General features: G+C 40.6%; 1 long non-coding RNA gene across 1 annotated transcript; it reads right to left on the bottom strand.

The window, feature by feature from the left end:
- Positions 1-14,005: 14,005 nt before the first annotated feature.
- Positions 14,006-23,978, bottom strand: LOC138162210 (uncharacterized). The gene is made up of 3 exons (XR_011168577.1): positions 23,595-23,978; positions 17,279-17,388; positions 14,006-14,184 (listed from the first exon to the last, which is right to left on the bottom strand). It is a non-coding gene; the product is annotated as an uncharacterized lncRNA (long non-coding RNA).
- Positions 23,979-24,602: the final 624 nt, after the last annotated feature.

Below are 24,602 nucleotides of genomic sequence, written 5' to 3' on the forward strand. Positions count from 1 at the left end.
TCTGTGAAAATAAAAATGAGATATTTGTAAAAGTGCTTTGCAAACTTTAAAATACTATATAAATGAGAGCTATTGTTGTTACAATTGCTATTATTATCATCATCAAGTCCCCAGTGAATGAGCAGATATAATAATGATGTTCCTTCCAGTCCCACGAATTACATTTAAATACTATCATCTGTTGGTTTTTCTTTGAGGTTATGACTATGACAGTTCTAGTCTATCAAGTTGTCAGGAAGTCAGCCTGGTTGTTTTGTCCCCTGACTAACATCTAGGCTCAGTAATACCTGTGTTTCCCCGATAATAAGACACTGTCTTATTATTTTTTTGGACAGAAAAACACCAGAGGGCTTATTTTCAGGGGAGGGCTTATTTTAATGAATATTGACAGCAATTTTAATAAACAGGTAAATGTGAACAAAAAAATGTACCTTTATTCAATAATGAATTCAATAAAGAACAGGATGACGCGCTCACTGCTGCAGCTCTGATTGGATGCAGCTCGGAGCGCGGCTTGCGTTTCAGGGGTGGGGGGGACTGTGCATACAGAGGGTACCGTAATGTAGCGTGTAGCGCAGGGGATCACCTTCACTACAGTAGCAATCTCAATAGGGCTTATTTTCGGGGGAGGGCTTATTTTAGAGGAATCTTACACAGTAAGGGGAGGGCTTATTTTTGGGATAGGTCTTATTATCGGGGAAACACGGTAAAACTACAATGCATTAGAGAGTAACCCTAAGAACCGGTTTCTCCATGCAGCAATAACCCTACTAGCCACTAGGTGGCAGTGATGTCCCAGGAACAATTGCTGCGTTGAGCCAGCCCTGACCTGAGGCTGCAGAATAGGGAAGGTTGGGGGAAATAAGCATTATCCATCTTCAGATAACTTTCCCCATCCCTCCCCTCATTTTCTTAGTGGGGTAGATCCACAAAACGCATAATAAAGCGCCTAGAAAATCTTTTCTATCTCCCATCACTTCTAATTGGCATTCCCTCCTTCAATGTCTTTGCATACAGCCACTCCCTGCAATTCCCTTTCCCCACATTTCCACTTACTAAAATCCCTCCAGTATTGCTCTGCTCAGACCCCCTCTCTTCAGTGAAGTCTTCCTTGATTGCTTCAAACTCATCCGGCCCTTATCTCTCACAATGGAAATTTCTAGCTCTCATTCTCCAGGCTTATCTCCTCCACCCCATTAAAAATGCTGCCCTCAAGGGCAAGATTCTCTTCTCATTGGCTGGCGTATTTTTTTTATTGCTCACAGTCTAACACAACACTTTTCACATTTTATGTGTTCAACAAATTTTTATTGAGTCTTAAGATTTACTAACCATAGTAAAAAAAAAAAAAAAGAAAAGAAAAGGGGAAAAAAATCTCACTATTCCATAGGAACTTGCATAAATTAGTAATGTCTTAAATTATTGGATATTTCCAAAGAAATGTAATTCACATGCTTTCAAGTTCAGTCAACAACTAGAACTAAGCTTATGCTCCAAGGCCTACTTGAGGGTCCTGGGGGATCTGCTTTAATGAAGTAGATAAGAATGATTGGTCATTAACATATTAATTGAATATGAGGGAGGTGCTTCCAAAGTTCTTAAGGATGCTTAGAAGCAGTCTGGGTCTGCTCACCTCAAAGGGCTGTTGTGAAAGCTAGATATGAATACTGCTTTGGAAAGTTCAATGCACTGGGCAAATATAAGGGAGTGTTACTGCCATCACCATGAATATTATTAACACTGCATATATGAAAATTGTAAGCATTTCCCCCACTACCACACAACACACTTCCATCACCCATCCAATCTTGTTTAGTTTGTCTAGCAAACCTCTGGTATCTTAGATAAAAAGGCAAATTTCAACCCTAGCCCTGTTTCATTTATCACAAATTACAAATCTGTGACATCCAAATCAATGGATTTTATGACAAATAGTTTAACTAATCTCATAATTCAATTTTTCAAGCAAACTGGTTCAGGCTCTCCCCACCCCACCCCCTTCTCTTTCCCATGATGAGACCCAAGGGATTGACTTCCCTCAGAATCCTGGATTGCATATGGGGCTGGAAGCCAGGGAATTCCTTATCATATGTCTCCCACTGACCAGCTGTGTGGCCTTGGGCAAGTCCCTTACATCCTTTGTCTCATTTCCACATCTGAAAATGAAGGATAATAACTTCTCACAAGGGGCCATACAGATTGGTGAGTTAATAGCTATAAAATATTTGGAGGACATAAAAGAACAAATTCTTATTCATCTTTCTTTGGAAGAAAGGTGCAGATTGAATGCCTGCTTGTAAACCAGGACACTTGGACACTGTTTCTCTTAACAAAGATCATCTCCAAGTTTAAAGAAGCACTTCAACCTGGTGGAACAGGCCAAGTGATTCAGAATTTACCCACGTCTAAGTAACGAATGACATGGCATATTCTCTTGCCTTTAGAGCATTTACTTATCAGACGATAGCAGATATGCCAAAGTGGCTAAATCGGTTTGTGACCAGTTTTCTGCCTCAGAGGGATGTTCTATCTATCATGAAGAAGGAAAAGAACTGAGGTCTAATTTAAATCTTTGGGGTTGGAAGGGTTGTCCTTGCTTGCAGGGTTCCACAGGGGATAGAGGAAAGAGCAATAATCCCCACTGCTTTAACCAGTCACAGTATTTCAGAGTTGGGAAGGACTTCAGAGGCCATCTAGTACAATCCGTACCTGAGTAAGAGTTCCTTCAACAACAAACCCAATAAATAATCAACCAATCTCAACCTTCCGTAAGGAGAAACCCCCTATTTCCCAAAGCAACTCAGTCTACTTTTGGATAGCTTTAAGTAGGGAAACTTTGGTCTAGGTCTGTAATAGAGGGTAATCTTAGAATGAGAAAAGCGAAAAGAGCTCTGAATTTGGAATCAGAAATGGACTTGAGGTGACAATCTGGTGGGAGTTTGGAAGAGAATTTCCTAAGGGCTCCCATAATTGTGAAGAAGATTCTGTTCATACATCATAAGAGCAGGCCTGTACAGATGAGAGCAAGCTGGAAAAGCTAGAGAGTGTCTAAAAGAAGACAGCCAGCATGGTGACAGGCCTCAAAAAAAGGCTATGAGAGGATCAATTAAAGAGATTGGGAGCATGTAGTCCACAGAAGATAGATGAGCAAGCAGGCAGAGACACAGACAAATGGAACTTAAATTTTTTTTTCTTCAATTATATGTAAAAAAATTTTTCTAACATTTTAAAAAACAATATTTGTTTTTTTTCCTTTCCTCTCACTCCTTCCCCACCCATTGAGAAGGCAAGCAACTTGATATAGATTATACATGGGCAGTCATGCAAAACTCATTTCCATATTAGCCATGTTAGAAAAGAAAATCACAGACCAAAAAACCCCAAAACAAAAGAAGAAAAATTTAAAAAGTTTTTTTTTTTAAAATAGTATGTTTTGATCTGCATGCAGACTCCATTAGTTCTTTTTCTGGAATTGGATAGCATTTTTCATCATAAATTGTCTGGGATCATTGTATTGCTGAGAATAGCCAAGTTATTCACAGTTGATCATCCTAACAATATTGTTGTTACTAAGCACAATGTTCTCCTGGTTCTGCTCACTTCACTCTGCATTACTTCAGATAAGTCTTCCCAGATTTTTCTGAAACCATCCTGCTTGTCATTTCTTTATAGCATAACAGTATTCCATCACAATTATATACCACAACTTGTTCAGCCATTCCTTAATTAATGGGCATCCATTTCCAATTTTTTGCCACCATAAAAAGAGCTGCTATAAATATTTTTGTACATATAGGTCCTTTACCTTTTTCTTTGATCTCTTTGGGATACAGATCTAGTAGTGGTATTGCTGGGCCAAAGGGCATGCATGGTTTTATAGCCCTTTGGGCATACTTCCAAATTGTTCTCCAGAATGGTTGAATCAGTTCACAACTCCACCAACAATAGATTTGTGTCCCAATTTTTCCATATCCCCTCCAACATTTGTCATTTTCCTTTTCTGTTGTACCAACTAAACTTATAGGTATGAAGCGATACCTTAGAGTTGATTTAATTTACATTTCTCTAATCAATCATGATTTAGGGTATTTTTATATGACTATAGACAGTTTTGATTTATTCTTTTAAAAAACTGCCTATTCATATGCTCTGACCATTTATCAATTGAGGAATGACTAGTATTTTTATAAATTTCACTCAGTTCTCTATATATTTGAGAAATTAGGCCTTTATCAGAGAAACTCACAGTGAAAAATATTTTTCCGTTACCTGTTTTCCTTTTAATCTTAGCTTCAGTGGTTTTGTCTGTGCACAAACTTTTGAATTAAATAGAACATTGCTTAGTGTTTACTATGTGCTAGGCATCATGTTAGGCACTGGCTAAGCCAACGGGCCAACCCCTTCTCTCAAGGGATAATACAACACAGAACAGAGGAGTTGGGAAGTGGAGAAGGAATAGCAATGATACTCTCTGTAGACAAGGAAAAGGAGAAGCCTAGAGAGTGAGCCCAGGCATCAGTGAGCTAAAACTGGAATCTTTCCTAAAATGGTAATCCCAGGCACAGAATCACGGATAAAGAGAGCAAGACCTCATAGCAGAGGTATCTCCATGGTGCCCAGTAGATAGAGCATTGGGCCTAGAATCAGGAAGACCTGAGTTCAAATCCAGCCTCCAACACTAACTAGCTTTGTGATCCTGGGCAAGTCATTTAACCTTTGTCTGCTTCAGTTTCCTCATGTATAAAATGTAGTTAATAATAATAGCACCTACCTAACAAGGTTGTCGTGAGGACTGAATGAGATAGTATTTATAAAGCACTCTGTAAATCTTTTTTTTTTGGAGGGGGGAGGACAGGGCAATTAGGGTTAAGTGACTTGACCAAGGTCACACAGCTAGTAAGTGTTAAGTGTCTGAGGCCTAATTGGAACTCAGGTCCTCCTGGCTTCAGGACCCGGTGCTTTATTCACTGAGCCACCTAGCCTCCCCTCTGGAAATCTTAAAGTGCTATATAAATGCTGGCTTTTATTATTACTATTATTATTAAGTGATGATACAGAAGAGAAAAAGTCTAGAGAGTAAGTCCAGGCATGAGAGAGATCTTCCTGGGAAGACTCAGGAGGACTAGCTTCCAGTTTCTGAAGGGCTATTAAGAAGAATGAGGATTATCTTGGTTCTACTTAGCCCCAAAGGGTAGAACTAGAAATAATGGGCAGAAGCAGCAAAGATAGGACCATAGATTGATGTAAGGAAAAACTCCATAACAATGTTGTTATTGGTGTTGTTGTTGAGTCATTTTCGGTTGTGGCTGACCCTTCATGACCCCATTTGGGGTTTTCTTGGCAAAGACACTGGAATGGTTTTGCCATGTCCTTCTCTAGCTCATTTTACAGATGAAGAAACTGAGGTAAACAGGGTTAAGTGACTTGCCCAGGATCACATAGCCAGTAAGTGTCCACAGCCAGATTTGAACTCAGATCTTCCTGACTCTAGACCCAGCGTTCTATCTACTGTGCCACCTAGGTGTCCCATTTTAAGACACCATCATAGTCCAAAGAGGAAGCCTGTAACAACTGAATGTTGTTGAGCCATTAGGTTTTTTGTTTTGTTTTGTCTTGTTTTGTTTTGCCACCTAACTGCCCATGATGATGAGAGCTGTCCAAAAGAAGAATGTACTAACTTGAAAGTCAGTGGGGCCTTCAAGCAAAAGCTGGACGACCACTTAAGATATGTTGTAGTTCAGTCCCATGAGTCAAATCCTAGTTTTAACACTTATTAGCCATACAGTAATGGGCTAATGAATCTCTCTGGAAAATGGAGGTGCAAAGCAGCATGGCGTGATGGATAGAGAGCTGAACTCAGGATCAAGGAGACCTGGTTTGAAGTCTCTCCTCTCACCCAGACCACCTGCTGGAGCTTGGGCAAAGTGCCTAACTTCTGATGCCTCAGGCAACTCCCTAACATAGTAAGTCACAAAGAAGGTGCTAGTCTGCTTTGGTAAAGGAAGTCTCTCCCTGGGAGTTCCCATCATTGAAGAAATCACAGATCCAGTCCCAAAAAATGGGGATGATGACCCTGTGCCAACCACCTTACAGGAACCTCACTGCAAAAAGCAGCAGCTTAGGGAGAAGCAGAATTCCTAGTGGGAAAGGGAAAAGGAAGGAATAAGCTTTTATAAAGCACCTACTATGTGCCAAGTAAGGCCTTTACTAACATTATCTCGTTTTACCCTCACAACGACTCTGGGAAGGAAGTGATATATTTATAGATGAGGAAATTGAAACAGACAGAAATTAAGTGACTTGCCCAGTGTCACTCAACTACTAAAGTGTCTGAGACAAAATTCAAACTCAGGACTTCCTAACTCCAGGCCCAGTGCTCCATCTACCTGGCTCCTTGTATGCTTATGATAAATAATAATAGCTGATATTTATGTAGTGTTTACTATATGCCAGGCACTGTGCTAAGCATTTTATAGTTCTCTCATTTGATCCTGACGAGTAGGTGGTATTATTTTCCCCACTTTCCAGGTAAGGAAACTGAGGCAGACAGTGGTTAAGTGACTTACCCAGGGTTATACAGCTATTAAATGTCTGAGGTAGGATTTTGACTTAGGGCTTCCTGACTGTAATCTCAGCACTCTACTCACTGTGCCATCTAGCTGTCTCATATCCTTTTAAGCAAATAAAATACTGGGCCTTGAATCAGAGAGTTATTATCTCTCCACTCTGACTTCTTCTCTCTCTTCCTTCCACTCTCTCTCTCCAACCCACACACCTCCACACTCCTTTCCCTGCCCCCAAATAACTCAGTCTCGCTTTCCAATTCTGGGGGGGGGAAAGCCACTTCAATCTTCCATGTATAAATGAGGGTTCCTGTGAAAGGGTATTCCTCAATGTCGCTTTTTTTATGTGTATTTTCCCTGTGGTCCCTCATGCCTGGAATTCTCTCCTTTCTCTTCTTCACCTCCTGGCTTTGCAGGGTTGCTTCTAATCCCAGCTGAAATCACATCTTTTACAAGAAGCTTTTCCTGATGTCCCTTAATGATATTGCCTTTCCTTGGCTGGTTATCTCCATTCCTCCTCCACATACCTGGTTTGTATATAGTCATGTTATCTCCCCTTAGAAATGCAAGCCCCTTGATGGTAGGAACTGTCTTTTGCATTTCTTTGTATCTGCATTGCTTAGCCCAGTAGCTGGCATATAGTAGGTGCTTAATAAGTGCTTGTTGACTACATTTAGATGGATATATATCAATTTAGGCTCCATTTTCTTCTATTTTTTTCTGAAGATTTTCTTTTCTTTTTTTTGGTTTTATTTTTATGATTTAATATTTTATTTCCCCCAATTATATGTAAAAACAATCTTTAATATATATTAAATTTTGAGCTCCAAATTCTCTCCCTCTCTCCCCTCATTGAGAAGGCAAGAACTTTTATATAAGTTATACATTAGGTTATACATTAGGCTCCATTTTCCACAAATCAATACCTGTGAATTTTACTCCTATGATTTATTAAATACCTTTGTCTTTAGAGGGCTTGTGTGTGTGTGTGTGTGTGTGTGTGTATTTTCTTGGTATCAATCCATTCTATAATCCTTCCAACATTAACCATTTCCATCTTATCTTTACCAGTTTGCTAGGTATGAATTAAACACTTGGTTTTCATTCCTCTTATTATTTGTGATCTAGAGCAATCTTTCATCTAGTAGTTAAGACTTTTCAATCCTTCCTTTAAAAGCTTCCTTTAACAACTTATTCATTGGGAAATAGGTCACAGGTCTTGGTCACAGACACTTAAATACAAATGTTATTACTGCCCTATTTACCCTATATATGAAGTTAAAGTTCTGCTGCCTAGCTTTCAAGGCCTTCCACTGTCAGGCCTGATATCTCTCTGATCTCTCTCTCTCCCTCTCTTTCTCTCTCTTTTTTCTTTTTTCACATCTCCCAGACACAATCTTTTGGTTGCTTACAAAGATACCACATTCACTCTCACTCATGTATTTTGTCACCTCATAGAGAATGCATGGGAAAAGTAGTGTGGCATGATGGAAAGAATGCTGGACATGGGCTCAGATCTCCCTTCTGACACTTATGATCTGTGTCTCCATGGGTGTCAATCTTTCTAAGCCTCTGTGTCTAAAATGTAGAAAATAACACCTTCAGCACAAGGCTTCAGAGTGATGATGCATGTAAGAAACCTTCATGATGCTAAACAGCTCTAGGAATCTGACAGCTAGAAGGCCCAACTCACTTCCTGTACTTATAGAAATTCTATCTATCCTTGAGGACTAGAAATTGGGGCCACAGAATCTTAAAGTCATAAGAGACCTTCATGGCCAACTAGTCCAACTTGTACCTGAATGAGAATCCCCACTTCAACATAGTCAATAAATATCATGCTTGAAGTTTTGCTTGAAGACCTCCAGTGAAGGGAAAACCAAGTACTATTTACACAGCACTTTTACAAAGCACTTCACATGCGTTATTTCATCATATCTTCTTAATGCAGTCTGTTTCACTTCTGGATGGTGCTCATTGTTAGAAAAATTTTCCTGATGTCAAAGCTAAACTTGCCTCTTTGCAACTTCCACCCATTGCTCTGAGTCTTACCCTCTGAGTCCTGGGAGGACAATTCTAATTTATTTTTCATGTGACAGTGCAATCTGAAGAAAGATATGATGTCCCAGGCTCAACCTCTGCCTTGAATCATCTTTCCCCCTCCTGGCAAAAATATTCTCAGTTTCATCAATTAATCCTTGTAAGTATCACAAGGATTACCCTGGCCCCCACTGCCTAAAGGCCAGTGCTACATTTTATCCCAAAGTTCGGTGGTATCCCTAAGAAGCTTTGAAGGGAGTTCTAGGCTATCTGTTATTGACTCCAGCTCCCACTGATGGTGTCCTCCAATAGGGGGTCTTGTAGGAGGTCTTCACCCAAGTTCTATTTAACCACTTAACCTTTGGATAGAATTTTACAAAGTAATATATATTTCTAAGATATAGCAAGAATAATTATACAAATATTCCAATGACCACCACCAATGACCACCACCAACCCTTCCCAGCCACCTCCTACTCTCAGGAGGAGAAGGGTGGTAGATTGACAGACTAGCTCAGTTTCTGTATAACCCAGTCCCAAGCTCCAAGTACAGAACCTTTCCTGGGCTTTAGTCCTGGACACCCTGGCTTCTTGGGGTTTCCCTGTTGGGTTGGCTGACTACACAACCAGCCTGGAATCCTGCCTCCAGGGCTGCCAAGGCTCTACTTCTCAATCACAGTGAGGATTCAATTACCTACGCCTAGAATTGAGAACAAATGAAAAAGATCAAACTAAAACCCCAACCCCATTTTTCAGTGCTCCTGGGTTAAAGGGGAAGAGGAGGTAGCCCTGAGGTAACCCACCCCCACCAGTTCAGTTCATGATGCTTTACTGTGAGTGAATTTAGACCTTAGACCTTTCTGGATGCAGCTGAAAGAGATCATGTGTCCCAATCGGGTCATTTGTAGCCTGTTCCAGCCTTGACGTTAATGGAAAGAAGCTACTACCATCACCCCCATTCCCAGTGTAGGGGATTTCGAGTTTTTCATTACTCTAGTTGTCCTTCTCTAGGTCTTCTCCAGCTTTTGCAATGTCCTTCCAAAATATAATGCCCCAAACTGAACATAAATACTGCAAATGTGGGCTGGCCAGAGCAGAACGCTCGACTCAAAGCCCCTGCCAAAGCCTTACTGCAGCACAAAGTAAAAGTATTTTGTTATGTTTCCTGTTATTTCAGGTGTTAGCCTCTTGATTCCTCACTGGTTAACAGTTTCCATGAGCATAGGGACAATGGTTTATATTTAATAGTAATAAGGATAACTCACATCTGTACAGTGCTTTACAGCTTTTCAAAACTCTTATTTGGGCACTTTGTTTTATGTCATCCTCAGTATCCATGTGAGGTAGAGGGGTTTTATGTGGGGTAAGGCAGGTAGCATATGATTAGCATCCCTAATTTATAGCTAAAAAGTTAAGTAATTTATGCAAGATAATACAACAGATAAGGCAGAAAGAGGGAGAGACTGGGCCTATGTACAAATTCCAGCTCTGACACTTACTGCCTGTGTGAGCAAGTAGCTTTTTCTCTTTGGGCCTCAATTTCCTCTAGTCTAAATTATCTCAAAGGTCCCTTCCAGCTCTAGATCAGTGACTGTGAGCCAATAATTGAGAGTAGTAGGAAGTATTCTGACTCATCTTTCTACGACCTGTCTTCTTCCAATGTTCCAAATGGCACCTACTATTTAAATGACCAATAGGTCATTTAGCTCAATAAACACGCACCAACTAACTAACTGATTTCTTGTGTCTTTGGCCACCCTTTTGAAATTTACCATTATATGAGTCAATGTGCTATGGCAGAAGAGTCCTGGCTCTGATGACAGGGGATTTGGATTTCAATTTTACCTCTGAGGTCCTTGGGCAAGTCATTTAACTTTCCTAACATATAAAATGAGTGGGTTGAATTAGATGGTCTCCAAAGTTCCTTTTTACCTCTACCCAGGACCATATGGGCAAGTCATTTAAGGTCCCTAAACCTCAGTTTCCTCATATGTAAAGTGAAGGAATTGGAGTAGATGACCTCTGGAGTCCCCTCTACCTATCTATGATCTTATGATCCTGGTTATCTTGCTGTTATCCCTCGGAGTGGAACTGTTGCCTTGTGGTTGTCTCTACTCTAGGTCTTTGCTATAATGATTCAGTCTTGCAATTAGATGCTAAGTAAGGTGCAGAGATGGTACTGGTGATACCACTTTAGGAGCAAATATGTCCTGTGTAGCAGTTCCCATCCTAACAACCCTATGATCCATTAGAGACAGAGGTAGTTGGCTGATCTGAGATGAAACAATGTCATTTGGACACTGCCTCTCCTGGGAGCATATGACCTTTTGGGTAATGTATATTATTTCTCATTCCTCTGGGGAAATAGCAGAAGTTGATGGAAGCTTTTAATTTGCAGTATCAAGAAGGAATTTTCATTGATCTCAGTGTTTCCCCAGTACAGACTATAGTAAAGCCTCAACCAGAATCAATTTGCAAAACAAATAGAGTTCCAGAGATGGAAGGGACTTGGAGACCATCTACTTTAACTCAACCCCAGGCAAGAATCTTCCCTATAAGAAGCCTGACAAATGTTCATTAAGTGTTTACTTGAAGACCTCAGATCAGGGAGAACCCCCAACCTCATGGGGCAGTCCATTCCACTCTGGGATGGCTCTAATTTGTAAGAATCCTTTTCCCATTGCCAAGCTCAAATCTGCCTCTCTACAACTTCCATCCAGTGCTCAGAGGTCTGCCCTTTCCCTGCCAACATCACTTCACTGATAAATAACCTTTAAATGCTGTCCTCAAGATAAAGTCTGAACTTCCATGGAATGGTGGAAAAGGCGCTGAATTTGGAACTGAAGGACCTGAGTTCAGCTCCTGGCTCAGATACTTACCAGATGTGGGACCTTGATCAAGTCACTTTATTTCTTGAGTCTCAGATTCCTCACACAGAAAATATCTCTCTGTCTAAAGTAGGGAGACATTAAATACCTCATTTACGTGGAAGGAAACTGAAAGGATAAGTGAATTTCCCAGTGTCACAAAACTAATTACTTACAGAAAGGTGACTCCTACCCAGGTCTCCTGACTCCTAGCTCAGTGTTCCTTCCATTCAACAACACCACAGTCTTAGGAAGAGGCATAACTTTGGCTCTTAATTGTGACCCAATGGTTAGTCCTAGCTCACAGTAGTCACTCAGTGAATACTTTCAGAACTGAAAGTTGGTTTTTCACTGTAAGCTACTACAATCAATCTTTTATTTTTCTGAAGGGAGGGAGAAAAGAAAAAAAAACATCTTCAGTGTCATGTTGACATGACCTTAGATATTTTACTTTACTGAGAATCTAAAAATAACAGCAAGAGCAAGCAGTTTCAGAATCAACACTCTTTCAAATATCTAGAAATAAAGATGACAATTTTCTAAGAATTTATTTCATCTTTGGAAAAAATTCTTCTACTTGGCATCGAGGGAGGTATTGATAATGTGCTGACGGTTTTTATAAGTCCTGAGGATCCTTTTCTCAACTCCTACTATCACTGATTCTCCTCTCCCAGAGCAAGGCTAGCTATGTTTCCCCTTCACGGTTATGGCAGTAGTGCCTGAGAAATTAAAGGCATCTTTCTATAAGGCTATCAGCTTGAGCACCTCATTCCAATGTTCTCTCCCCCATATCATTCATTGCATATCGTGCATTGCCCCAGCATTACATAATAATAGCAATAATAATAATAATGATCAGACAGAACAACAGACAGTGAACTGACATCACAAACATTCTCTCTCTAACCTCTGCTTGGTCTCAGCTCACGTTCCAGCTTTTCTCTTCTCTGTGTCCTTCCTGTTCTGCTCTTTCAGCAAGCTCCTCTCATGGTGGACTTCATGCAATGACGTTAGGCCTATTAAGGGCAGGGAAGGTCTCCAAACTCCCTTAGACCTGTTAAGGGCACCACCAATGTATACTGTTTCCAACAAAGACTTGGCACAATCAAACGCATGGCTCAAAGGCACTTGAATAGCTGAAACAAGCAGCAAAATACTACTTTGCTTGCCTTAACAGCATCTTAACTAGGATTTGGCTCCTACTCTGCAAGGTTGCACTGGTACTTTGACTGACAGCCAACTTAGCCTGGACTCCCATTACTGGACTTGGGGTAGCTTATTCCTCCTAACCTTTGCAGCTTGGAAGATCATAGCCATCTCCAATGTTCCTTCACTTAAAAAGAATAAAATGCAAATGGGACCTGTATTCAGGACCATGTGGTTTTGAGTGGAGAGATTAAGGATGAAGACCTCTTCTCCCAACCCAGAGGCTTATATATTTTTGGTTGATTACATTGTGTTGTGTCTTTGCTTGATTACAGCCTGGGAGGAGAAAGAAAACAAGCCTCTGGTTGGTGTCTCTAAATGTATTCTCAGTTCCAGCTCAGTAACCAATAAAAATCTCCTTCATATGGTAAACAGAATGGAAACAATCCACACATATTCTCAATTCCACATTAGAATTAAATCAACAGAAAACATTGTGTATGTTCATAAGGACTCAGTTCGTATGCCTACTTATATATGTACATGTTGTGTCCCTAGCTAGAATGTAAGCCATTTGAGAGCAAAGATTATTTCATTTTTATCTTTGTATCCCAGAGCCTAGCACAGTACCTGATACATAATAAGATCCTGATAAATGCTTGTTGATTAATTGCCAGTAAATCCTCACAAAATTAAGGAAAGAAAATCCTCATTCAAATTGTTTAATAGAGATAACTGATGTTCTCATAATCACAGTTTCATTATGTTTCACCTTAAATGTTGTATGAAAAGCCTCATCACATGTAGTCATTTAATTCAACTTGGGGTACCTTCCAACTCTAGATTCTATGATGGTAAAGGCTGATTATCCACACATTTGAAGAGAAGACAATAGCATCACAAAGTTAGAGGGACCTTTAGAGGTAATCTAGAATTATCCACCACTATCTCATTTTGCAGATAACGAAATTCTGTAGAGATCAAAGATAAAGGATGGAATAAAGACTTTGAACTTTATGATAAAGAGGTCATTAGTGATCTTTGAAAGACTTGTTTTGGTAGATTGGCAGGACAGTAACAAGATTTCAAGAGATAGAAGCCTAAATGGTGATAAAGGTAAAGTAGTGAGGACAGACTGATCCTTCTAGAAATTTGACAGAAAAGGAAAAGAGACAGATCAAATCATAGCACGATCAAAGGCATTTTTTAAACATACAGACTTGAGCATGTTTCTAAGCTGAAGAGAAGGAACCAAATAACTAACTTATATCTGGTTTTGTAGCATGTTTTCAACATCTAACTGAACATCACAAGAGGATTTATAGGTGAAACTAAGACAACATTAGACACAAAATGAAACAGATTTGTCAATATTTCTACAGCAATTTATTCACACTTAACAATGGTCCTAGGACTCCTTTGTTCCCAATATGCTCTATGAAGTAGCAGGAATAGCATGTAAGAAAATGAAGTCAGGAAAAGCAGCTGGATCAAACCAACTACACAGAGAAGAAAGTCATTCTGGAGGTGACGAAACTTTGAAACCATTGAAAGATGTTTCGGATGATCTGAAATCAGAAAAGATGTCAAATAATTGGGGGAAAGCCTGGATACTTTTAAGTGATCAAGAACTCACAAGGAGCTATTGAATCATATGCCTACTTTCTCATTTCTTTAAATTCTTTAGGAGAATTATCTACACACATCAAGGGTATCAATGAAAATACTAGAAGAGAGCAAGGAGGCTTGTGCAAATGATTTTCTGCAACAACCATATTTTTCAGTCACACAAATGTAAATATAAGATCTTGATGCTTGTTGATTGTTGATGATTTAGGAGAGAAAACTATTTGATTTGCTAGAATAAAATGCTGCCTTAAAGGCTCTCTGATAACAAGATGTCTCTCAGACATATACCAAACCCATACTAGATGCTTTGATAAGTGCAATGAATAAACAAAAAGGCATTTATTAAGCCCTTACTGTGTACTAGGCAGTATGCAGAGCGCTGGGAGTATGACTATAAAAAGCAAAACATTACAATTCTCAGGGAGAATACTCCTTTGATTATAAAATGAGACATGAAGCAGGGAGTCATGTCCTCACCAAAAGTGCTCAGCACTATCCTGGAGGATGCCCTTCACTGAGGCCACAGAAGAGGTGAGTTCCTGTAGGCTCTGGTGTTTGTGAATGACAAAGTGCTGATTGCATCCAGGTCCTAGAACATTATAGGACCACCTCAATGAGATCTACATCAATTCAGAAAGGATCAGCCTACTAGTGCACAAAGGAAAAAACAAAGTAATAGAGAAGAACTATTGTCCAGATGATGACATGAAGTTGGATGGATAGCCCATCGAGTTTGTTAATCAGTACTTCTATCTTGGATAGGAAATGGCAACAAACCATAAGCTGGGTCTGGAATAGAGTAGACCTGGAGAAAAAGCTACAGCTGTACTGCATTTGGGGAATTGTGTGGGACTTTAAGCAATTCCCAAGCTGCTTCCTGACCCCAAACCATCTTTTTAACACCAATATTCTTCTAGTGATGTCACATGGCTTCGAATCATGAAACACTAGATTCAAAATGGTGGTGACTCAGAGAGGCATGGCACGGATGAGGAGGTGGCAGCCCATCGATATCTGGCTCACAAGAGTGATATAAAAGATGGTTTAAGACTGGGCATATGATTCCACTGGCACAGAGAACTCTCAATGAGGAAATTTCCTCTATCAATGCAGATGGACACCTGCAGCATGGTCTTGAAGAGTTGCCTGGAGGGCACACAGACAGCATGTGTCAGAGGCAGAACTTGAACCCAGGTCCTCCTGACTCCAGGACCTGCTTTCTGTTCATTATGCTACATTACCTCTCAGTATAAATAACATCATCCAGGAAAGGTATGATGGAAAAAGGAAGTGACCTGGCCACATGGGAGATAGGTGAATACTCTGAATGTTGTACTAGAATACATGAAAGACTTAAAGGGGAGGCCTCCAAAACTTTGGACATATCCTTTAGAGGACTTATGGGAAGACTGGATAAGAATTACTGAGGATAAAAAATATCCTGAATGTGCTGTGATTTGCACCAGTGGAGGGAGTACTCCCATAAAGGAGATCATGGATCATCAGAAGAACTGAAATATAGTAATCTCTAATTTACACATTGATTAGTGTCTAGCACTGTCATAGCACTTCAAGTTTTGTAAAGTGCTTTAAATAAGTTATCTCATTGGTCCTCACAACAATCTTGGAAAATGGGTGTTATTCTCTGCATTTTACAGCTGAGGAAGGTTAAGTAACTTGTGCATGGTCAAACTGCTAGGAAATGTCTAAAGCAAGATTCAAACTCAAGTCTTCCTGACTCCAAATCCAATGTTCTACCCACTGCACCACTTAGCTACTTCCTTAGTATTCCAAAAGTTCATTTGTAAATTACTCATACCTGGGAAAATTGTGTTCGTTTTTCCATAGAAATAATGCTAGTAAAGATTTGAATTTTCCAGGCCAGTTCAACAAAGCATACCCACTAGTAAACTAGCCAAGCTTGAGTGAGTGGCCATCTTCTCCAAAAATGAAGTAGTAGCTAGCAGCCTGGGATACATATTGATTCACCTAAAGTAAGGGAAGAACAAATACAATAGCAGAAAAGGTAACACGGGACCCATGGACCAACTTGCCTACCGTTACAAACTTGTCCTTTGCACTAGCAGTCACACAAGTACAGCTTCCATGATGCTGGGGTAAAAAGGGCCAGTACTTTCCCACTGTTACCTGGAAGTCTTAGAGTTATGTGGTACCACCTGGAGAATCCAAAGAAGATCCCAGAGCCAGAAACCATACCTTCTCTTAACTGATTGTGCACCCTGCCCTACCACTGTTGTCATGAAGCAATGGTGGAACAAGGATATACCATCATACTAACATGTCATGCCAAGTCCTTTTGACCAGAAGTAGGCCTGTGATTTCCTGAACTCAGGAACTATAGCATTCTATCCATCATGCTGTGACTTTCATACAGCTAAAAAGTATCAAAGGTGGGATTTAAAATCAGGTTCTCTGACTCTATAGCACAAGGTCTCTTTTTCCCAAAGCTTCCACATGGTGTACCAGGAAGGTTAACTCTGAGCATGTTACATGGGATGGTGCTTGTTACAAGTTCATAAACTTAGCATTTTACTAAGTCCTTTTATTTTTCCTATATTTCCTTCCTTCAATCTTCAAAGTGCACCTTCTAGTTCTAATACTCTGGGCTTTGATGAATCAGTGTTATCCCCTCTATCTAGAAGCAGCAGGGGGATAGTAAGCAGTGCATTGGCCTTGGAGTCAGGAGACTGAACTTCAAAGCCCAGCTCAGATTCTTATTAGTTTTTTGACCTTATGCAAGTTACTTAATTTCCCTCAATGCTGATTTTGTCAGTTCTAAAGTGGGAACAATAGTATAACCCACTTCAGTTGTTTTCAAAGAAAATGCTACAGAAATGTGAATTTCTATTATCCATAGACATCAAAGAACCCCTGAAAAATCTTGAAGTCCCCCCATTTTGTCATCAGAGAAGCAACATGGATCTCCTGAGTTTTCTCACATTCTTACTAATGCCCCTAATGCCCTTATCTCTGGCATGCATAATAAGGAAAGCATTTCTATTATCTACTTACATATTTGTTTGTCATCTTTACTCTAGTGTTTCTCACATCCCCTATATGTTCATCCATATCAGTGTTATCTTTTTGGCAACAGCTGGAAAGGGTGGAGTCGTCTAAGCTTCCTGTAGTCCAGGAAGGGAAGAAACAAATAAGCAGGCTCATCATCACAGAGATATGTGTAATCCTAAACCAATCCATCCTTTGCTGCAGTTGACCTAGGAAGCTAGCTGACAGATCTTTATTTCAAATCAGATATGGGCCTCATTTCTAAATATGCACCCACCCCCTCAACTTAGGTGACAGAAATCCATACATATGCACATGTCTGTCTGCCACTGGCAGAAAGGGAGACAGGGCACACACAGCTTCAGGAGTTTTTGGTTTCGTACAAGGTTGACACTTAGGAAAGAGAGGAGAAAGAGAATGTCAGGGAAGAGATCAGATGAAAGGCAGAGAAGTATTGTGGGTAGTATCACCAACTTGGAAAATTTTTCACTGCTGTTTCTCAAATCTCATTGCACAGTCCCAGATTAGAATATTTGGAACTGGAAGGGTTCCAACTTCTTCATTTAACAGATGAAGAAACTATGAGGCCCCATAAGCTTGTGTGGCTTGCTTAAATTCACATAGATAGTATGTTTCAGAGCCAGGATTTAAAACCAGGCTCTCTGATTTCAAATTCAGTATTTTTTCCCACTATAGCATTAGGGAAAATTATAATACAGAAGTCTTCAACTGTCTTTTTATTGACTACACAACCCTCCAGCCCTATTGGCTCTTGGCTTTTGGACCCAAGTTTATCTCTTCAATAAGAACCCACTGTCAGCAAGGGATCTGGGATCAATCAGTTACACGTTAGTGTGAATTAAGTAAATGTTTTACTTCCCTCAGGAAGGGACCTCAGGGACCATCTAGTTCAACCCTTCATTTTCCAGATGAGGAAACTGAGGCCGAGGGAGGATGCTTAAAATAGTCATAGATTTAAAGATGGAAGGGGATTTAATTTAGATACCATCAAGTTTGACTTTCTCACCTTGTAGGTGAGGAAATTGAGGCATGGACGAGTTATTGCTTGCCCAAGGTGACATAGCTAGAAAATGTCTCATACTTCAGACTTGGATTTGAATTCAGGTCTTCCTGACTTAGGAAATATAGCCTTCTATCCACTAGGCTGACTTTCATACAGGTAGCAAGTGTCAAAAGTGGAATTGAAACCCAGGTCCTCTGATTCCATCATAGGTCTTTTTTATCCATACCATACTTCCTCAAGTGTGTGTGTGTGTGTGTGTGTGTGTGTGTGTGTGTGTACACAGAGAGAGAGAAAGCGTCTTATCTCTAACTATGAAATAGGAAAAGATGCTTCTTGTTCAAGAAATGTCAAATATCATTTAGTAAACAGGTAAGGTATTTGGGGGAGCAAAGCAACCTTTCCACCTTCCCAATCACACTTCTTCAACCCCATGCCATAGGCAACTGCCTACTTCACCTATCTGTAGGGCCTTCTCTTGGAAAGGCCTTCCATAAGTTCTTGGTTGATCACAGGGGTTGCCTAGGACAGAAAGCATCTGTCTGCCCTCATGTGACACTCTAAAATGGGGATTCTTGCTCTCAACAATACACAGGAAGGGTTCTACCTAGTGTGGGTTGTCATAGTGCAAAAGTGAACAGATAGATCTTTTTATATCTCTGCTTTCTGAAGCATCTTTCTTTTTCATCCTTTTATAGTCATCTGTGCCAGCTCTCAGACTGGTAAACAAAGGGAGGGGTTGAGGTCAAAAGGTGATATGATCTCAATCTGGGTTTACTGGCTGATCAGCAAGGCTTCCTCATTATGATCAGGAAATCCTGGAGTGGCTGAGTGAGGGCACATCTGCAGATAGAGAAGCCTGGCTCAAAGTCACAGCCTTGACATGTCTCTCCAGTTTATAGGACTGTCGAGTTAAGAGACAAAAGAGAGCTTACGTGCCATACTAGGCAAGTCGATTACCAACCTGTGCTTGGCTTTCCTGATTGGTAAAATGAGGACATTGGCCTCTGAGGTATCTTTATGCTCTAGAACTCTGATCCAGTTACATAACTCAGGGGTTCTCTTTTGTGTCATGGACCATTTTGGCAGTCTGGCAAAATCTCTGAATGCTTTCTTACAATAATGTTTTTAAATTGAAGGAAACTCTGGATCTCAGATGGTGGTTAGTGAAGATAACGATATAATTGTTTTTCCCATTCAGATTCCAGGGATCTACTAAAATCTATCCACAGACCCTTGGGTATCTGTGGACCCCAGATTAAGAACAACTGACCTCAACCAACTTTCTTATTTCAGAGATGAGGAAAATAATGTTGAAAAGGGGGCCCGGATAGTAAGTGACAGAGCTGGGATTCAAACCCACATCCTCTGACGCCACTGCTGACTACTGTATCACAGCTGTATCTTTAATTCAACAGGCACACATTGAATTCAAGCCAAGGTCTGACTTTTCTTTGGAGACTGTTTTTTTTTTTCAATGTTTGGCTTCCTGCTTAGAGGGGGTTTTAATCTTTCTCACAGTGTCACACACATACACAGTAGAGTAAGCCAAGGGTAGTCTTTGCTACCCTTCATCAGATGACTTCACATCTCATAGACTGTCCTCCCTGGTTCCACCAAATTTGAGACCCTATGAAACTGGACCAAGGGGGTTCACAGTTCTGATGTGTGTGTGGGGGAAGGAGGTAGGGGCTGGGGGGTGGGGGTTAAGGCAGTGTTTCTCCTTGTGCTGTTTGTGATCATTTTTAATTTGTGATATGAAATATTAGCCCCATGGAATTTGCTTCATTTCTTTTATATTCCAGGTTTTATTATTTACCCTCTCGAATTATGCCTTAATTGTTCAGCAAGCTCTGCTTAGCCTAACCCTAGTTTTCATTTTCACTTAAAAAAAAAACAAATTTTTCTTTCTTCCATTTACCTTCCAATCCTTGGATATCTCCATGTCTCCTGTGCTCCAATCTCATTCCCAGGGGGACCTGGAGCCCACTGAGACCATGGACTCTGATTGATGAGTTCTCATTTTATCTTACCAGTTATGGGTCATTACATGCCTTTTCATTTACTCACCCACCTTGAGAATTGTAAATTCTAAGAATAACCAAATTGGCATTATCATTTCTAGTAAGGACATGCTAAGTGATTGTCTTATGACCTCCAACTACCATTCATTCTGATTTACTATGTCTAAAACACTCCTCCTCCCCAACCAGCACTCCCCTAAATGAGGTAATTAGTAAGTTTCTTGAGTGCAGGAACTGTCTTGTTTGTATCAGGTGTAGAGTCTGGCCTCACCATCTCAAAACTAGGCCTGCTACATCTTCCTCCTTAGAGTTCTAGGGCACCCTGAGGGTTGGAGTATCTCTTTTCTCTGATGCCATTCACTTGAGCCCCCAATGGCTGTGGTCCTCCCATTTTTAAGGAATCAGTGACTAGCAAGGGCCCCAATTCCATTCCACCACATAATTCAATTCCAACCACATATTATCATGAAACTTTTACTAAAGGATATTTACTTCAAAGATAGATCAAGAACAAATGTACGTTTACCACAGTATCTCCAGAACATAGTCTCCTCTATACCACTTCATTTTCTGGTGGAACAGGCTCAAAAGCTCAGTTCTTACATAGCATGGGTCCCATCCAGTTCACATTCGATGGTGACATTGCTATTATATAAGTCATTGCCTCAGCTTTCACTAATATGGGTCCAGAAGATTGATTCCAATGGTCATTCCTTGATCCTGGGGCATCAGTGCTACCCTGGCTGCAAAACCCAGTCTAAATTCCAATTCCCAGATTCTTGTACCTCCCTCTACCAACTAAGTAAAAGAGTACACTCTCTGCACCTAGAATGGAAAAGAACAAACAGAAAGACCAAAGACAGAGGCCTACTTTGGCGAAGCCATATAGTCTCAGAGGGGAAGAAGGCCCTAAGGTCTCCTCTTACAATATAGCCTCTCAGTGGAAGCCGTGAATAAAGGAGGTGCTTCCCTCCCTCAGATATGAATGCAGCCAAGAGAAGAGATAGCTAAAGCTAACTCGGGCCTTTTTAAAAGATGACAATGATTCTAGCTTTGCAATCAATAGAAAAAAGTTCCTTCTAACCATGTGATTAGACAGCTGAAACTAATGATAAAATGTTCACATATATCCCATAGTCTCTCTCTCCAAGAGACTTCCTCGAATGTCATCACAATCCCTGATCCCCACAAGTGACTCCTTAGGACATGCCATCCAAGGCACCCCACATGTACGCCAGACTCCATTAAATTAGTTGCTTGTACTTATACCCCCAGAATTTAGTACCTGGCACATAGAAAGCTTTTAATAAATGCTTTATCATTCATTCTACAATTTCTGGAGTTGAAAAATCTACACATAGCTCTCCATCACTTTGGGGGTGATAAATAAAGTCTTTACTCCAGCACTGAATTATCTGTTACTCAGATTGTCAGGGAAGAGATGCAGGGCATTACCTTCTTAATTTAGGGAGAGCAGCAGCTAAAGTGGTAGAGTTTGCATTAGGAAGTGTTGAGTTCAAATTCTGCCTCAGATTCGAAGTGCGTAACCATGAGCAGGTCTCTTCTCTCAGTCTCAGTTTCCTCATATGTATAATGGGAATAATAATTGCACCTACCTTACAAGGCTGTTGCAATAATTAGTAAGATAATAATAATAGCTAACATCTATCAAGCACTTGAAGTTTTGCAAAGTACTTTGCTTATATTATCTCATGTGATCCTTATTATAATCCTGGGATGTAGGAGCTACTATCCCCATTTTATAGATGAGGAAATTGAGGCTAGAGAGATTAAGTAGCTTGCTCACGGTCATACATCTAGTGTCTGAGGCAGGATTTAAACAGATCTTCTTCTCTTGGTTTTTCCTATCCTGGAGTTCCTACTCAACCCTGAGGCCTCATTCTCCTGATTGGTAACAGCCAGCCAAGCCCACTATTTCAGGAGGGGCCTGTAGCAGCAAGCACACTGGCATACCCAGGCTGGCTGCTAGCACAGGTTCTTAGACCTGCTTTACTAGGAAAGATAGCTGTTTAATGGGTCAACAATCTTTTCTAATCACATTCACTAGTTCAGGGGAAAAGTCTCTGAACTTCAGAGAAAATACAAGTAGAGAAATAAAGACCAACAGACAGGGCTCTGACTGCCTGAATCAGCTATATACTTCATATACGTCCCTGGATCCAGAGAGCCTTTGCATCTGAGCAGTTGGGGAGCTCTGAATAATTGGCCACTCAGAATCTCAGCCAGATCCTTCTCATAAGTGAGCCCTCCAAGTAAAATACCAACTCAGAGTATGTATACACTTCTCAGAGCCAGAAATACAACCATCTTGACTCAGTGACTAATTAGAAATTAGCAAAAGGTGTGAAAGCCTTCCTACAAGCTAGCCTCCCCTAAGCAAGCTTCCCTTAATAGGCTACACGTGAGGCCTATTAATGGGCAGGGAAGATCTTAAATCCCATTAACATTATAGGGCCCCAGCCACAACTCACCACCACTTGTGATTCAACTTGCTGGACTTCTTGACAGGGTCCAATCTTACTGTGTGCCTGGTGCATAATAACTGCTTGATAAATGCATTCTCCTTCTCCCCTTCCCCCTCCCCCTCCCCTCCCTTTCCCTCTCCCACTATGGAATTCCAAGTCACAAAGGATCTATTCTAATCCATCTAAGACAAGAACCAGTAAAGAAAAGAAACACAAAGAAATAGAGACCACCAGGGACTTGAGGTCCATTCTCAGGCTCACCTAGGCAATTATCTTCAAAATAGTCACCTAACAGAAGGATACAATACACAGAGACAAATAAGCTTGCTACTGGTCAGGAAGGCTCTTTAACAAAGGGCCAGAGCACATTTGGCCCACTGAAAAGAATCAGGGTACAAGCCCATCTCCCTCTTTGCTCCACCTACACTTGATTATTGAATTATTGGGGGAGGAGAAGTAAGTTAGCATTAACCCGATACAGAGTAAATGGAGATCAACTAAGAAAGACCTTTTGAAAATCCCCCAATTCACCAACATTTTCCCTTCCGTCTCCTCTGATCCTTAAGGCATGAATTATTTCACAACAGTGAATCAGCATCTTTTGCAAGTTTGTCACTGTTCATCCTGACGGCTCAAGGCAAATGCAGAGAAAGAGTCTGGACACATATCTTTGAATGATTCAAGCAGAACTGAGGCTCTCAACCCCTGCTCTATTTTCAAAGAGACATCCACTTGTTTGGGTCTTTTTTTTCCCCAGTGAAAGATTTTCCCCAGGTTTTAAAATTACTCACCCGTTATCTTCCTGAAAAGCCTGGCAGCATAAAGGGCGCATCAACTGTACTCCCACCTCCTAGCCCTACAAGGGCACGATTGTGATCAGTGAATGAGTTGGTGTGCAGTGAACAGAAGCTGTAAGGAAAACTTCAAAGGTTCCTACTCTCTATGGCAAACACTTCAGAGAGTTAGGGTCCGGTTAAATGCTACTTTTGCTCAGAGAATGTAACAAGGGAGTGGGAATGGGCAGACAAAAACAAAACAAAAGAAAGAAAATATGAGTGGGGAGGAGGGGGAAAATTAACCAAAGACAATAAGAACAAAGGTGATGAAATCTGAATTTTTTAAAAGCCCAAACAGAGAGAGAAAGGAGAAATAATTCCATCTGCAAAAACCATGACAGAGTCAGGGCTAAGAGGAAGTGGTTAGGTTGATCCAAAGACAAGCTGGAACATAAAGATTATGGAATCCCCCATCGTTAGCAGTTTTTACTGACCCAGCTCTGTAAGTTGTTGATTTCTAGCCATTTCCTTGCCTTCTTTACCACTAGGGAAGGTCAAAATTAGCAATCACCAGACCATTAGTCAGCAGCTTTCAAGAGAGTCCTTAAAGATTCAACAGACCCTGGGAGGAGTTCCCCATTTTACTACTCAACGCAATTACGTCTAGAGTAGTTATTAGACCCTAGAATCAACTTAGAGATGAAAGGGATTTGAGAGACCATCTGGTCCAGACCCTTCATTTTACAGGTGAAGATGGTGAGGCCCAGAGAGGGAAGTGATTGGCCCGAGTTAATAGAGGCAGTAAACAGAAAAGTCAGAATACAAGGCAGTATTGGTTGACTTCAAACCAGTGCTCTTTTTTCACATGGAAGTTATTATGATGCTGATACTATATGAAAAGAACTCTGGCTTTAATTCTGGAAGGCCTAAATTCAAATCCTGCCTCCCTATGTGATTTTGGGCATCACTTAACCTCCCTGGGACTCAGTGTCCTCTCCTGTAAAATGAAAGCAGAGGACTAGA

This window comes from Petaurus breviceps, unplaced genomic scaffold, assembly GCF_028583685.1.
Source record: "Petaurus breviceps papuanus isolate PSGF00001 unplaced genomic scaffold, PetGlider_PUasm1.0 186, whole genome shotgun sequence".
In the NCBI taxonomy this organism is placed as follows: domain Eukaryota; kingdom Metazoa; phylum Chordata; class Mammalia; order Diprotodontia; family Petauridae; genus Petaurus; species Petaurus breviceps.